The 14,462-nt window shown below is 44.6% G+C and overlaps 1 pseudogene; it reads left to right on the top strand.

The window, feature by feature from the left end:
• The first annotated feature begins 11,712 nt into the window (after positions 1-11,712).
• On the top strand, positions 11,713-14,259 carry LOC123401094 (annotated as a pseudogene).
• The last annotated feature ends 203 nt before the right edge of the window (positions 14,260-14,462 follow it).

Below are 14,462 nucleotides of genomic sequence, written 5' to 3'. Positions count from 1 at the left end.
TTTGTAGTTCCGAAAGTGACGTAATTAGATGATGGTCTTAGCTCGGCGTAGTAGCTGACAAAAGATGCGGCCAGATCATCAAAAAATGAATATACAATGTCGGCAACTTGATTGCGTGCACCGTCCTTGGCAGATATAGATGAGTTGTTCAGAATATCAATGTCAGATGGTGTTCGAACTTGGATTGGTTCATTTGGTGAAACACATATCTTCTTTTGTGACTCGATTGCATTACTGCTGCCCATCACACAATTCCTCTTACGGGCATTTGAACTATCCCCAGAATAACTACCTGCCGCATAACAATTAAAGTTAGAACAAAAAAATAGACCGTGTGTGTGTATGAAATAGCAATGCATAACCATTTGGAAAACAAGACGATTAAGCGTTAACGAGCGGACCTTCATTAGCAAAAATGCCTTCTAGTCTAGTGTTTATCTTATTGGAGATCGGGGTCAAAAAAACCGTTGATTCATTGTTAGGAGCTGGTGCATTTTCCGCATCGATGTCATCTTCATTTTTAGCCTGCATTCTTTCCTACCAAACGCCTTGCAGCAGGTGCAATTGTCAGCAATGCATGAAACTAACTTGTCTACAAAGTTGAACATTGTTGACTGGAACGACCATCTCATTTCTGAAATATGAGCCAATCCCCTTGCATTGTGTTCGTTGAGAATCATCCCAAGCTTTTCTCCCGACTGCAATAATGGTAAATTCATAAAAAAATTATAAGAGATGTTTAGGCGTCTAAACAGAGTTATGGTTGAGCATCAAAGGGCCATGAACTTACTATTGTCGGGTATTTTGTGCGGATATGATTAGCAAATTCTAGTGGACCAGTCTTGGTGTAGCTTGCTCGCTTGACGGGAGCAGATGTAAACTGTGCCCGTTTCGGTGTCGGTGAAGGCCGAGGAAAATTGTTTGCAGGATCGTCCTGCACGACACACACAAGTTCCTTGCTGACATTTTGTTCCCTACGAACCTGGTGCATTGAACAAAAGAGTTTGGAGCGTCAGATAAAAATAGTCTGATGGATTATTATAGAGAATGTGATTCTGCGACTAACCGAGGAACGGTGGTAAGATATTTCTCCTCCTCCCATGTTTACAGATATGGCGTCAACCATCTTTTTCATGGAATCATAATCAAACAGTGCAATTCTTGGGTAGACGCCCTGCGGTTTGTGTTGGGGAACGTTGCATGGGAAACAAAAAATTTCCTACGCACACGAAGACCTATCATGGTGATGTCCATCTACGAGAGGGGATGTGTGATCTACGTACCCTTGTAGACCGTATAGCAGAAGCGTTAGTGAACGCGATTGATGTAGTGGAACGTCCTCACGTCCCTCGATCCGCCCTGCGAACCGTCCCGCGATCAGTCCCACGATCTAGTGCCGAACGGACGGCACCTCCGCGTTCAGCACACGTACAGCTCGACGATGATCTCGGCCTTCTTGATCCAGCAAGAGAGATGGAGAGGTAGAAGAGTTCTCCGGCAGCGTGACGGCGCTCCGGAGGTTGGTGATGATCTTATCTTAGTAGGGCTCCGCCTGAGCTCCGCAGAAACGCGATCTAGAGGTAAAACCGTGGAGATATGTGGTCGGGCTGCCGTGGCAAAGTTGTCTCAAATCAGCCCTAAAAACCCACTATATATAGGAGGAGGAGGGGGAGCCTTGCCTTGGGCTCCAAGGACTCCCAAGGGGTCGGCCGAGCCTAAGGGGGAAGGTCTCCCCCTCCCAAACCGAAATCTACTTGGTTTGGAAGGTGGAGTCCTTCTTCCCTTTCCCACCTCCCTCCTTTTTTTCTCTTTGATTTTTCTTCCAATGCGCATAGGGCTCTTTTGGGCTGTCCCACCAGCCCACTAAGGGCTGGTGCGCCACCCCCAAGGCCTATGGGCTTCCCCGAGGTGGGTTGCCCCCCCCCCCCCCGGTGAACTCCCGGAACCCATTCGTCATTCCCGGTACATTCCCGGTAACTCCAAAAACCTTCCGGTAATCAAATGAGGTCATCCTATATATCAATCTTCGTTTCTGGACCATTCCGGAAACCCTTGTGATGTCCGTGATCTCATCCGGGACTCCGAACAACATTCGGTAACCAACCATATAACTCAAATACGCATAAAACAACGTCGAACCTTAAGTGTGCAGACCCTACGGGTTCGAGAACTATGTAGACATGACCCGAGAGACTCCTCGGTCAATATCCAATAGCGGGACCTGGATGCCCATATTGGATCCTACATATTCTACGAAGATCTTATCGTTTGAACCTCAGTGCCAAGGATTCATATAATCCCGTATGTCATTCCCTTTGTCCTTCGGTATGTTACTTGACCGAGATTCGATCGTCAGTATCCGTATACCTATTTCAATCTCGTTTACCGGCAAGTCTCTTTACTCGTTCCGTAATACAAGATCCCGTAACTTACACTAAGTCACATTGCTTGCAAGGCTTGTGTGTGATGTTGTATTACCGAGTGGGCCCCGAGATACCTCTCCATCACACGGAGTGACAAATCCCAGTCTTGATCCATACTAACTCAACGAACACCTTTGGAGATACCTGTAGAGCATCTTTATAGTCACCCAGTTACGTTGCGACGTTTGATACACAAAAAGCATTCCTCCGGTGTCCGTGAGTTATATGATCTCATGGTCATAGGAACAAATACTTGACACGCAGAAAACAGTAGCAACAAAATGACACGATCAACATGCTACGTCTATTAGTTTGGGTCTAGTCCATCACATGATTCTCCTAATGATGTGATCCCGTTATCAAGTGAAAACACTTGCCTATGGCCAGGAAACCTTGACCATCTTTGATCAACGAGCCAGTCAACTAGAGGCTTACTAGGGACAGTGTTTTGTCTATGTATCCACACAAGTATTGTGTTTCCAATCAATACAATTATAGCATGGATAATAAACAATTATCATGAACTAAGAAATATAATAATAACTAATTTATTATTGCCTCTAGGGCATATTTCCAACAGTCTCCCACTTGCACTAGAGTCAATAATCTAGTTCACATCACCATGTGATTCCAACGAATCCAACACCCATGGGGTCTGATCACGTCTTGCTCGTGAGAGAGGTTTTAGTCAACGGTTCTGAAACTTTCAGATCCGTGCGTTCTTTACAAATCTTTATGTCATCTTATAGATGTTGCTACTACGTGCTATTCGGAAATGCTCCAAATATATACTCTACTATACGAATCCGTTTCACTACTCATAGTTATTCGTATTAGTGTCAAAGCTTGCATCGACGTAACCCTTTACGACGAACTTTTTAACCACCTCCATAATCGAGAAAAATTCCTTAGTCCATTAGTTACTAAGGATAAATTTTGACCACTGCTAGTGATTCAATCATGGATTACTCTCTGTACCTCTCAACAGACTTTGAGTCAAGGCACACATCAGGTGCGGTACACAGCATGGCATACTTTAGATTCTACGGCTAAGGCATAGAAGACGACCTTCGTCTATTCTCTTTATTCTGCCGTGGTCGGGTTTTGAGTCTTACTCAAATTCACACCTCACAACGCAACCAAGAACTCCTTCTTTGCTGATCTATTTTGAACTCTTTCAAAAACTTGTCAAGGCATGCATCTTGTTGAAACTTCTATTAAGCGCTTTCGATCTATCTCCATAGATCCTTGATGCTCAACGTTCAAGTAGCGTAATCCAGGTACTCCTTTGAAAACTTCTTTCAAACAACCTTGTATGCTTTACAGAAATTCTACATTACTTCTGATCCACAATATGTCAACCACATATACCTATCAGAAATTCTATAGTGCTCCCACTCACTTCTTTGGAAATACAAGTTTCTCATAAACCTTGTACAAACCCAAAATCTTTGATCATCTCATCAAAGTGTATATTCCAACTCCGAGATGCTTGCACCAGTCCATTGAAGGATCACTGGAGCTTGCATACTTGCTAGTATCTTTAGGATCAACAAAACCTTCTGGTTGTATCACATACAATGTTTGCTCAAGGAAACCATTGAGAAAACAATGTTTTGACATCCTATGCGCAATATTTCATAAATAATGCATCAACAACTAACATAATTCTAACATACCTTTAGCATCGCTACGAGTGAGAAAGACTCATCATAGTCAACAGTTCAATCTTGTCGGAAACATCTTTGCGACAAGTAGAGCTTTTCTTAATAGTGACTTATCACCATCATCGTCTGTCTTCCTTTTAAAGACCCATCTTTACTCAATAGTCCTCTGACCATCAAGTAGTTCTTCCAAAGTCTACACTTTGTTTTCATACGTGGATCCTCTCTTGGATTTCATGGCTTCCAGCCATTTGTCGGAATCTGGGCCCACCATCGCTTTCTCCATAACTCGTAGGTTCACTGTTGCTCAACAACATGACCTCCAAGACAGGGTTACCGTACCACTCCGTAGTAGTACGCGACCTTGTCAACCTACGAGGCTTGTAGTAACTTGATCCGATGCTTGATGATCACTATCATCAGCTTCCACTTCAATTGGTGTAGGCGCCACAGGAACAACTTCCTGCGCCCTGCTACACACTGGTTGAAGTGATGGTTCAATAACCTCATCAAGTTCTACTACCCTCCCACTCGATTCTTTCAAGAGAAACCTTTCCTCGAGAAAGGATCCGTTTCTAGAAACAAACACTTTGCTTTCGGATCTGAGATAGGAGATGTACCCAACTGTTTTGGATATCCTATGAAGATGCATTTATCCTCTTTGGGTTCGAGCTTATCAGACTGAAACTTTTTCACATAAGTGTCGAAGCCCCAAACTTTCAAGAAACGACAGTTTAGATTTCTCTAAACCTCAGTCTATACTGTGTCATCTCAATCGGAAATACGTGGTGCCCTATTTAAAGTGAATGCGGTTGTCTCTAATGCTTAACCAATAAACGATAGTGGTATTTCGATAAGAGACATCATAGCATGCACCATACCAAATAGTGCGTGGCTATGACGTTCAGACACATTATCACATTATGATGTTCCAGGTGGCATGAACTGCGAAACAATTTCCACATTGTCTTAACTGTGTACCAAAACTCGTAACTCAGATATTCATTTCTATGATTATATCGTAGACAGTTTATCCTCTTGTTACGACAAACTTCATTCTGAAACGGAATTGAACTTTTCAATATTTCAGACTTGTGATTCATTAAGTAAATACTCCTGTATCTACTCAAGTCGTCAGTGAAGTAAGAACATAATGATATCCACTGCGTGCCTCAGCACCCATTGGACTGCATACATCAAAATGTATCACTTCCAACAAGTTACTATCTTATTTCATCTCAATGAAAACAAGGCCTTGCTCATGTGGTATGATTTGCATGTCACTAGTGATTCAAAATCAGGTGAGTACAAAGATCCATCAGCATGGAGCCTCTTCATGCAATTTATACCAACATGACTCAAGCGGCAGTGCCACAAGTAAGTGGTACTATCATCATTAACTCGTATCTTTTGGCACCAATATCATGAACATGTGTAACACTACGATCGAGATTCAATAAACCATTGAAGGTGATTATTCAAGAAAATAGAGTAACCATTATTCTCTTTAAATGAATAATCGTTTTGCAATAAACACGATCCAATCATGTTCATGCTTAACGCAAGCACCAAATAACAATTATTTAGGTTTAACACCAATCCCGATGGTAGAGGGAGCGTGCGACATTTGATCATATCAACCTTGGAAACACTTCCAACACGTATCGTCACCTCGCCTTTAGCTAGTCTACGTTTATGCCGTAGCTTTCATTTCGCGTTACGAATCATTTAGCAACCGAACTGGTATCCAATACCCTCGTGCTACTAGGAGTACTAGTAAAGTACACATCAACATCATGTATATAAAATATACTTCTCTCGACTTTTGCCAGCCTTCTTATCTACCAAGTATCTAGAGTTGCTCCGCCTCAGTGACTGTTCCCCTCATTACAGAAGCACTTAGTCTCGGGTTTGGGTTTAATCTTGGGTCTCTTCATTAGTGCAGCAACTGTTTTGCCGTTTCACGAAGTATCCCTTCTAGCCCTTGCCTTTCTTGAAACTTAGTGGTTTTACAAACCATCAAATATTGATGCTCCTAATTGATTTCTACTTTCGTAGTGTCAAACATCGCGAATCGCTTAAGGATCATTGTATCTATCCTTGATATGTTATAGTTCATCACGAAGCTTTCACAGCTTGGTGGGAGTGACTTTGGAGAACCATCACTATCTCATCTGGAAGATTAACTCCCACTTGATTCAAGTGATTGTCGTACTCAGACAATCTGAGCACACGCTCAACGATTGAGCTTTTCTCCTTTACTTTGTGGACAAAGAATCTTGTTGGAGGTCTCGTACCTCTTAACAAGGGCACAAGCATGAAATCACAATTTCATCTCTTTAGAACATCACTTATGTTCCGTGACGTTTCAAAACGTCTTCGGCGCCTTGCTTCTAAGCCATTAAGTATTTTGCACTGAACTGTCGTGTAGTCATCATAAACGTGTATGTCGGATGTTCACAACATCTACAGACGACGCTCGAGGTGCAGCACACCGAGTGGTGCATTAAGGACATAAGCCTTCTGCGTAGCAACAAGGACAATCCTCGGTTTTACAGACTTAGTCTGCAAAGTTTGCTACTATCAACTTTCAACTAAATTTTCTCTAGGAACATATAAAAACAGTAGAGCTATAGCGCAAGCTACATCGTAATTCGCAAAGACCATTAGACTATGTTCATGACAATTAGTTCAATTAATCATATTACTTAAGAACTCCCACTCAAAAAGTACATCTCTCTAGTCATTTGAGTGGTACATGATCCAAATCCACTATCTCAAGTCCGATCATCACGTGAGTCGAGAATAGTTTCAGTGGTAAGCATCTCTATGCTAATCATATCAACTATACGATTCATGCTCGACTTTTCGGTCTCATGTGTTCCGAGGCCATGTCTGCACATGCTAGGCTCGTCAAGCTTAACCCGAGTGTTCCGCGTGTGCAACTGTTTTGCACCCATTGTATGTGAACGTTGAGTCTATCACACCCGATCATCACGTGGTGTCTCGAAACGACGAACTGTAGCAACGGTGCACAGTCGGGGAGAACACAATTTCATCTTGAAATTTTATGAGAGATCACCTCATAATGCTACCGTCGTTCTAATCAAAATAAGGTGCATAAAAGGATTAACATCACATGCAATTCATAAGTGACATGATATGGCCATCATCACGTGCTTCTTGATCTCCATCACCAAAGCACCGGCACGATCTTCTTGTCACCGGCGCCACACCATGATCTCCATCAACGTGTCTCCATCGGGGTTGTCGTGCTACTCATGCTATTACTACTAAAGCTACATCCTAGTAAAATAGTAAACGCATCTGCAAGCACAAACGTTTAGTTATAAAGACAACCCTATGGCTCCTGCCGGTTGCCGTACCATCGACGTGCAAGTCGATGTTATCTATTACAACATGATCATCTCATACATCCAATATATCACATCACATCGTTGGCCATATCACATCACAAGCATACCCTGCAAAAACAAGTTAGACGTCCTCTAATTTTGTTGTTGCATGTTTTACGCGGTGACCATGGGTATCTAGTAGGATCGCATCTTACTTACGCAAACACCACAACGGAGATATATGAGTTGCTATTTAACCTCATCCAAGGACCTCCTCGGTCAAATCCGATTCAACTAAAGTTGGAGAAACTGACACCCGCCAGTCATCTTTGAGCAACGGAGTTACTCGTAGCGATGAAACCAGTCTCTCGTAAGCGTACGAGTAATGTCGGTCCGAGCCGCTTCGATCCAACAATACCGCGGAATCAAGAAAAGACTAAGGAGGGCAGCAAAACGCACATCACCGCCCACAAAAACTTTTGTGTTCTACTCGAGAAGACATCTACGCATGAACCTAGCTCTGATACCACTGTTGGGGAACGTTGCATGGGAAACAACAATTTTCCTACGCACACGAAGACCTATCATGGTGATGTCCATCTACGAAAGGGGATGTGTGATCTACGTACCCTTGTAGACCGTACAGCAGAAGCGTTAGTGAACGCGGTTGATGTAGTGGAACGTCCTCACGTCCCTCGATCCGCCCCGCGAACCGTCCTGCGATCAGTCCCACGATCTAGTGCCGAACGGACGGCACCTCCGCGTTCAGCACACGTACAGCTCGACGATGATCTCGTCCTTCTTGATCCAGCAAGAGAGACGGAGAGGTAGAAGAATTCTCCGGCAGCGTGACGGCGCTCCGGAGGTTGGTGATGATCTTATCTCAGCAGGGCTCCGCCCGAGCTCCGCAGAAACGCGATCTAGAGGTAAAACCGTGGAGATATGTGGTCGGGCTGCCGTGGCAAAGTTGTCTCAAATCAGCCCTAAAACCCCACTATATATAGGAGGAGGAGGGGGGAGCCTTGCCTTGGGGTCCAAGGACTCCCAAGGGGTCGGCCGAGCCTAAGGGGGAAGGTCTCCCCCTCCCAAACCGAAATCTACTTGGTTTGGAAGGTGGAGTCCTTCTTCCCTTTCCCACCTCCCTCCTTTTTTTTCTTTTCTCTTTGATTTTTCTTCCAATGCGCATAGGGCTCTTTTGGGCTGTCCCACCAGCCCACTAAGGGCTGGTGCGCGACCCCCAAGGCCTATGGGCTTCCCCGGGGTGGGTTGCCCCCCCCCCCCCCCGGTGAACTCCCGGAACCCATTCGTCATTCCTGGTACATTCCCGGTAACTCCGAAAACCTTTCGGTAATCAAATGAGGTCATCCTATATATCAATCTTCGTTTCCGGACCATTCCGGAAACCCTCGTGACGTCCGTGATCTCATCCGGGACTCCAAACAACATTCGATAACCAACCATATAACTCAAATACGCATAAAACAACGTCGAACCTTAAGTGTGCAGACCATGCGGGTTCGAGAACTATGTAGACATGACCCGAGAGACTCCTCGGTCAATATCCAATAGCGGGACTTGGATGCCCATATTGGATCCTACATATTCTACGAAGATCTTATCGTTTGAACCTCAGTGCCAAGGATTCATATAATCCCGTATGTCATTCCCTTCGTCCTTCGGTATGTTACTTGACCGAGATTCGATCGTCAGTATCCGTATACCTATTTCAATCTCGTTTACCGGCAAGTCTCTTTACTCGTTCCATAATACAAGATCCCGTAACTTACACTAAGTCACATTTCTTGCAAGGCTTGTGTGTGATGTTGTATTACCGAGTGGGCCCCGAGATACCTCTCCGTCACACGGAGTGACAAATCCCAGCTTGATCCATACTAACTCAACGAACACCTTCGGAGATACCTGTAGAGCATCTTTATAGTCACTCAGTTACGTTGCGACGTTTGATACACACAAAGCATTCCTCCGGTGTCCGTGAGTTATATGATCTCATGGTCATAGGAACAAATACTTGACACGCAGAAAACAGTAGCAACAAAATGACACGATCAACATGCTATGTCTATTAGTTTGGGTCTAGTCCATCACATGATTCTCCTAATGATGTGATCTCGTTATCAAGTGACAACACTTGCCTATGGCCAGGAAACCTTGACCATCTTTGATCAACGAGCCAGTCAACTAGAGGCTTACTAGGGACAGTGTTTTGTCTATGTATCCAGACAAGTATTGTGTTTCCAATAAATACAATTATAGCATGGATAATAAACGATTATCATGAACTAAGAAATATAATAATAACTAATTTATTATTGCCTCTAGGGCATATTTCCAACAGTTTGCTGTTGACATCGAGATCTAAGCTATCTAGAACAAGAACCTGCACATGTGTTCGGTGGGGTTAACAACATAAATTACTTGTGCATGTGCATGCTGTAAAAAATGTTTGGTTTCATGTACCTGCAGGAAAAGATGGCACCCAACAATGTGTATGGTTGGGGGTCGCCTCACTACATCTTACTTGAACTTCCTCACAGCTTGGAACATGTGAGATAGCAGGTAACGACACCAATTCCATTCTTTGATTTTGGTAACATCGTTTAAGGCTGACCAGAAATCAATTTCGATGTAGTCGTGTTTGGCAGACGGCGCAAGGGCATGCCCAACTACAAAGATTACAAAAGCAATTTTGAAACAGTCCTTATCTATCTTCCTGGAGTCAACTGTGATGTCGCGGTTAAGGTATTCCTCTGATGCCTTCAAACTATGAGTACCTTTGTCGCTAATGCCTACTGCAGCCCGTGTAAATTCAACGCAAGCATATGATGGATCCACACCTTCAGAAACAATTGTGTGCTCACCGATTGGGATGCCAAACACATAATGTACTTGGTTATCTGTGAGCTCAAGCATCCCCTGGCTTTCTAGATTGATAATATTGTTCTCCACATCAACTCTATCCATCAAGTAAGCACTGTACTTTAGATTTATCTTCTGCCAAGACTTGATATGCATCAATCCATCAAATCCAGTTTCTCGGACCAACTCCTTCTTGAAATCTGAGAACTTTGAAATCACGACGCCTATTTTCAGCAATGACAACCTAGATGTTATTGCTCGGGTTCCAAGGGGGCAGGAGATCCTCCTGAACCGTCGACGTCACTGTCAAAACAGTCTGGTGATGCTTCGTTCATTGTTTCTTGATTTACAACTACTGGTGCTTCTTCCATGCTAAAAAGATTATCCAACACTCGTTTTCCTAAGATTTACATATAGAAATTTCTCTATCAATCTCGTGGATGCGATTAAAAAACTATTTTAGATCTAGGCGGGTGATGCATGAAACGGGGGCAAAGTGTTGGGGGAACTGATAACATACCTTTCAGGGAGACCCTCGGTTAGCCTCTGAGTAGTTCCAGACGGATTGAGCAGCTCTCCCGCACGCGCATCCTTGTCCGTGTTCTTCGGGGGCATGGAGGAGCTGGTAGGAGGAAGCAGGCGATATGTATCAGGCCGGGGTGGACGAAGATGTGGTAAATGCCCTCCCTGCCGCCAGGGCTAAGAAACAATAAAGAAGTACTTCTGATTTGACATGAGCATGCTACTGAATTGATCACAACGTTCGTACTTTTCACATGCATGTACAATGCTTGGCCCTATATTGCCAGTGATGTCATGTACCAACACTGTTTATTTAACCTTCTGTTTGGACTGCATGCGTGTGCGCGTGCTTGCCTCGCCCATGCTTGTATTAGTGTTAACTGTCACTTGGGTTTAAGGTGATTAAGTTCAATTAAAGAGTACTGATCCTAGAGAATGTTGTATTGAGAAATTATCACCAAGAAAAATTGACGAAAAAAAGCTCACACACAAAAAAGTGAGCTCAGGGGCCCTTTGTCCAAATTATCAACTTCATATTAAATCCGAGCACGGCATGGATTATAATCTTATCCTACTAATCGCTGATTAATTGCTACTGATTCTATAATTGACGACGGCCAGCGTGCGTTGGAATCTAACCCTGATACAACGTGGAATATCACGGCGCCGTGTACCAGGTCCAGTACAAGTCGATGGAACAAGTTAATGTGCCATGGTACTGTTGGTGACATGCGCTAGATCCTAAACCTAATTCTCTCCACTACCTTCCGCAATACACAGCATGCTGCTATCGATACAGGGACAGCTCCCCATAATACGTTGAGGGCGCGGATCCCTAACGAGTGTGGATGGACAGGATGTAGACCACCGAAGTGCTCGGCCTCAAATCCGAATTTTCGCATTATACATGGCCTAACGCTGTATCATCCCCCACCCACCCACTCACCGTCCGCTCCATCTACCGGCGGCTGCGGTGGCGGCGACCGCAACTCTCTTCGCCACCCTTGTCGCCCAAACCCTTTCCGCCCTTGGCGGTAGATGAAGGACCCTCAAGTTCGTTCTCTGCTCGGATTGGAACAAGTAAGGAACAGGTGCCAATCTCGTTCTGTAATCGGATTCGAAGAAGAAAAGAGATCGATTTCGGTTTGTATTAGAAAAAGGTGCTGTTTTTATATGTCCGCCTCTCGTTGAACAGCAGTAACAATCCGTCGATTTACGATTTGTATACCAGCCTGAATCGGATCCGGAGGAGGCTATTATAAGCGCTCAGCCCGGTTGTCCACGATTTCCGCATACAGAAGGGGCGTCATTTCAGGAATAATTTTTGCTCACCTTTTGTTTCTCGTTGTCGCCATGAAGCTCAATAGAGGTCGCCGCAGCCGTGATGTAAGTTGTTTTTTTTTTTTTGCTTTTTTATTGCTATTACTCACTCCGTTCGGAATTAATTGATGTTGAAATGCGTCTCAGTTAATTCTAGAGGTATCTAGAGGTCGCTTATAGATACACACATTTCAGCATCGGTTAATTCTGAAAGGAGGGAACGCAATTTATCGTTCTATCAGCGATGACTAATCCGCCTCCCCTAAATGCAGTCGAAGAAAGCAGCTGATAACAGGGAGGACAGGCTAAGCGAGTTGCCCAACGATGTGCTTCTCAAAGGCCTTGAGACGGTGGAAACACAGTCCAAGACAGCAGCTGGTAACGGGGAGGACAGGCTGAGCGAGCTGCCCAACGATTTGCTGCTCAACATCCTCGAGAGGGTGGGTACGCTTGATGCCGTAAGAGCCTGCATCCTTTCGAAGCAAATGCAGAAGCTGCCCACTATGCTCTCACAGATCATAATTGATCCCAGCAATCGTGATTTGATCCAAATGGATGGTGTCGTGGCCGACGTGACGAAAAAGATCCTCAGCACGAGGTCTCCACACATCACTGTACGCAAGCTGAAGCTCAAGTTTTTCTTGGTTCCCGCTTGTTGTCTCGCCATCGGCAGATCCGTCGGCCTTGCCATGGTGACCCAGAAATTGGATGCGGCTGAGTTCGAGATCATGACACTGAGGGATACCAACCATTGCACCGATACCCATCGTGTGTTCTTTGCTAAGCAGTTCAATGATTTTGTCTCTGATTGTCCGGACGCATTTGCCGGTCTCACGCAGCTGCATCTGCGGAATCTGAGGTTTGGTGAATCAGATATACCCAACATCCTCAGCCATTGCAAGCGGCTGGAGTCCCTGTCTTTCCGCGAGTGTGACGTGGGGTTCCGCTCGGTGCTCCACGTAGAACATGCTCGGCTCCTCGAGTTTGCTATCACCTTTGGGGAATTTAAAACGGTGGTGCTTGACTGCCTACCAAAGCTCCAACGGATGACCTATAGTGATTGGCCCTGTGATGAGAACCCCTTGGTTCTTGGTTTCGTCCCTCAGCTTTCGAAGCTCAGCCTTTCCAATGCAAACATTTCAGGCAAGACCCTCAACCTAAGCCAGCTGCTAGCCAATGCCCCCAATCTAGACGATTTGTATCTGGAGTTTTGTAGTGAAAAGGTACTCACTAACTCTAACCATATCTGATGATGCAATTTATGCGCGCATTGTTACTTAATTTTTGTCTTTATCGCAGATTTAGGTTCAACCAGAATGCTCAAAAGTGCTTGCTCCCGTGCTTGCCAATCTTCGGTTTGTGAATCTGGATCATCTCCCCGAAGAATGTGATATCTCTTGGACGATGTTCCTTCTTGAAGCTGCACCATACTTGGAGGAGCTTTGCATCACGGTATGGGATCATAAGTGCGGGTCGGAGTCACAAGAGAGTTTCTCCAAGAAGGTGGATGTGAAGTGGGGACCATCTGATCCTCATTTTAGGCACAAGAATCTGGCAAGGCTAATTATCTACGGCTTCCAGCCTGATGGCAATTTCACGGGATACGTGAGGCGTGTCATTCAAGCTGCGGCAAACATCAGGGAGGTATCCCTGCACGACAGGAAGGTGTGTCAATGGTGTGTCGAGAAGTTTCCTCGTCTGAGGGCTCGTCCTTCGAATTATCCATGGACCAGCGAGGAGGTGGATCTGTTGAGGAACAAGATGATGACAGCGGTGGATCTGTTGAGGAACAAGATGATGACAGCGGCGATGTCGACCGATATTCACTTTCGCTTGTAAGGTCGAGTTGAATGAAGATGGATCTCGACGTGGTTGGAAGGAATCGTCGATCTTGAAGACCCAATTGGTTGCTACTACGTCGTGCTGCTTTTCTGCAAAAAAAAATGTATCCCAGTTACCGATTTGTTGGAACAACTCATTTTGTTATCTTCGACTATGAGACAGATAAAGTAGGCACGTCTGTGTTGTGGTCGTGCAGCAAGTGCTTATGTTTAAAACAGTCGATATTCACTACGAATATTGCTCCGTTATATTTTCTATCTTGTATTTTCGAGAGCATGACCTTCAGGCAAAGCAACTTGAACGGACAAGCAAATACAGTAACTGGAAAACAAGCTGCAAAGGTCATGTGAAACTATGCAATCGTGAATCGTCAAAGTACGTGTGAACGGTTGTGTCCATTTGTTTTCTGTAAAGACAAAAGCAACATATTCCTTGCCCGAACATGACGGGTAATGAAA

Source organism: Hordeum vulgare, chromosome 6H (assembly GCF_904849725.1).
Source record: "Hordeum vulgare subsp. vulgare chromosome 6H, MorexV3_pseudomolecules_assembly, whole genome shotgun sequence".
Classification (NCBI taxonomy): domain Eukaryota; kingdom Viridiplantae; phylum Streptophyta; class Magnoliopsida; order Poales; family Poaceae; genus Hordeum; species Hordeum vulgare.
This window is presented reverse-complemented; position numbering and strand designations above follow the sequence as displayed.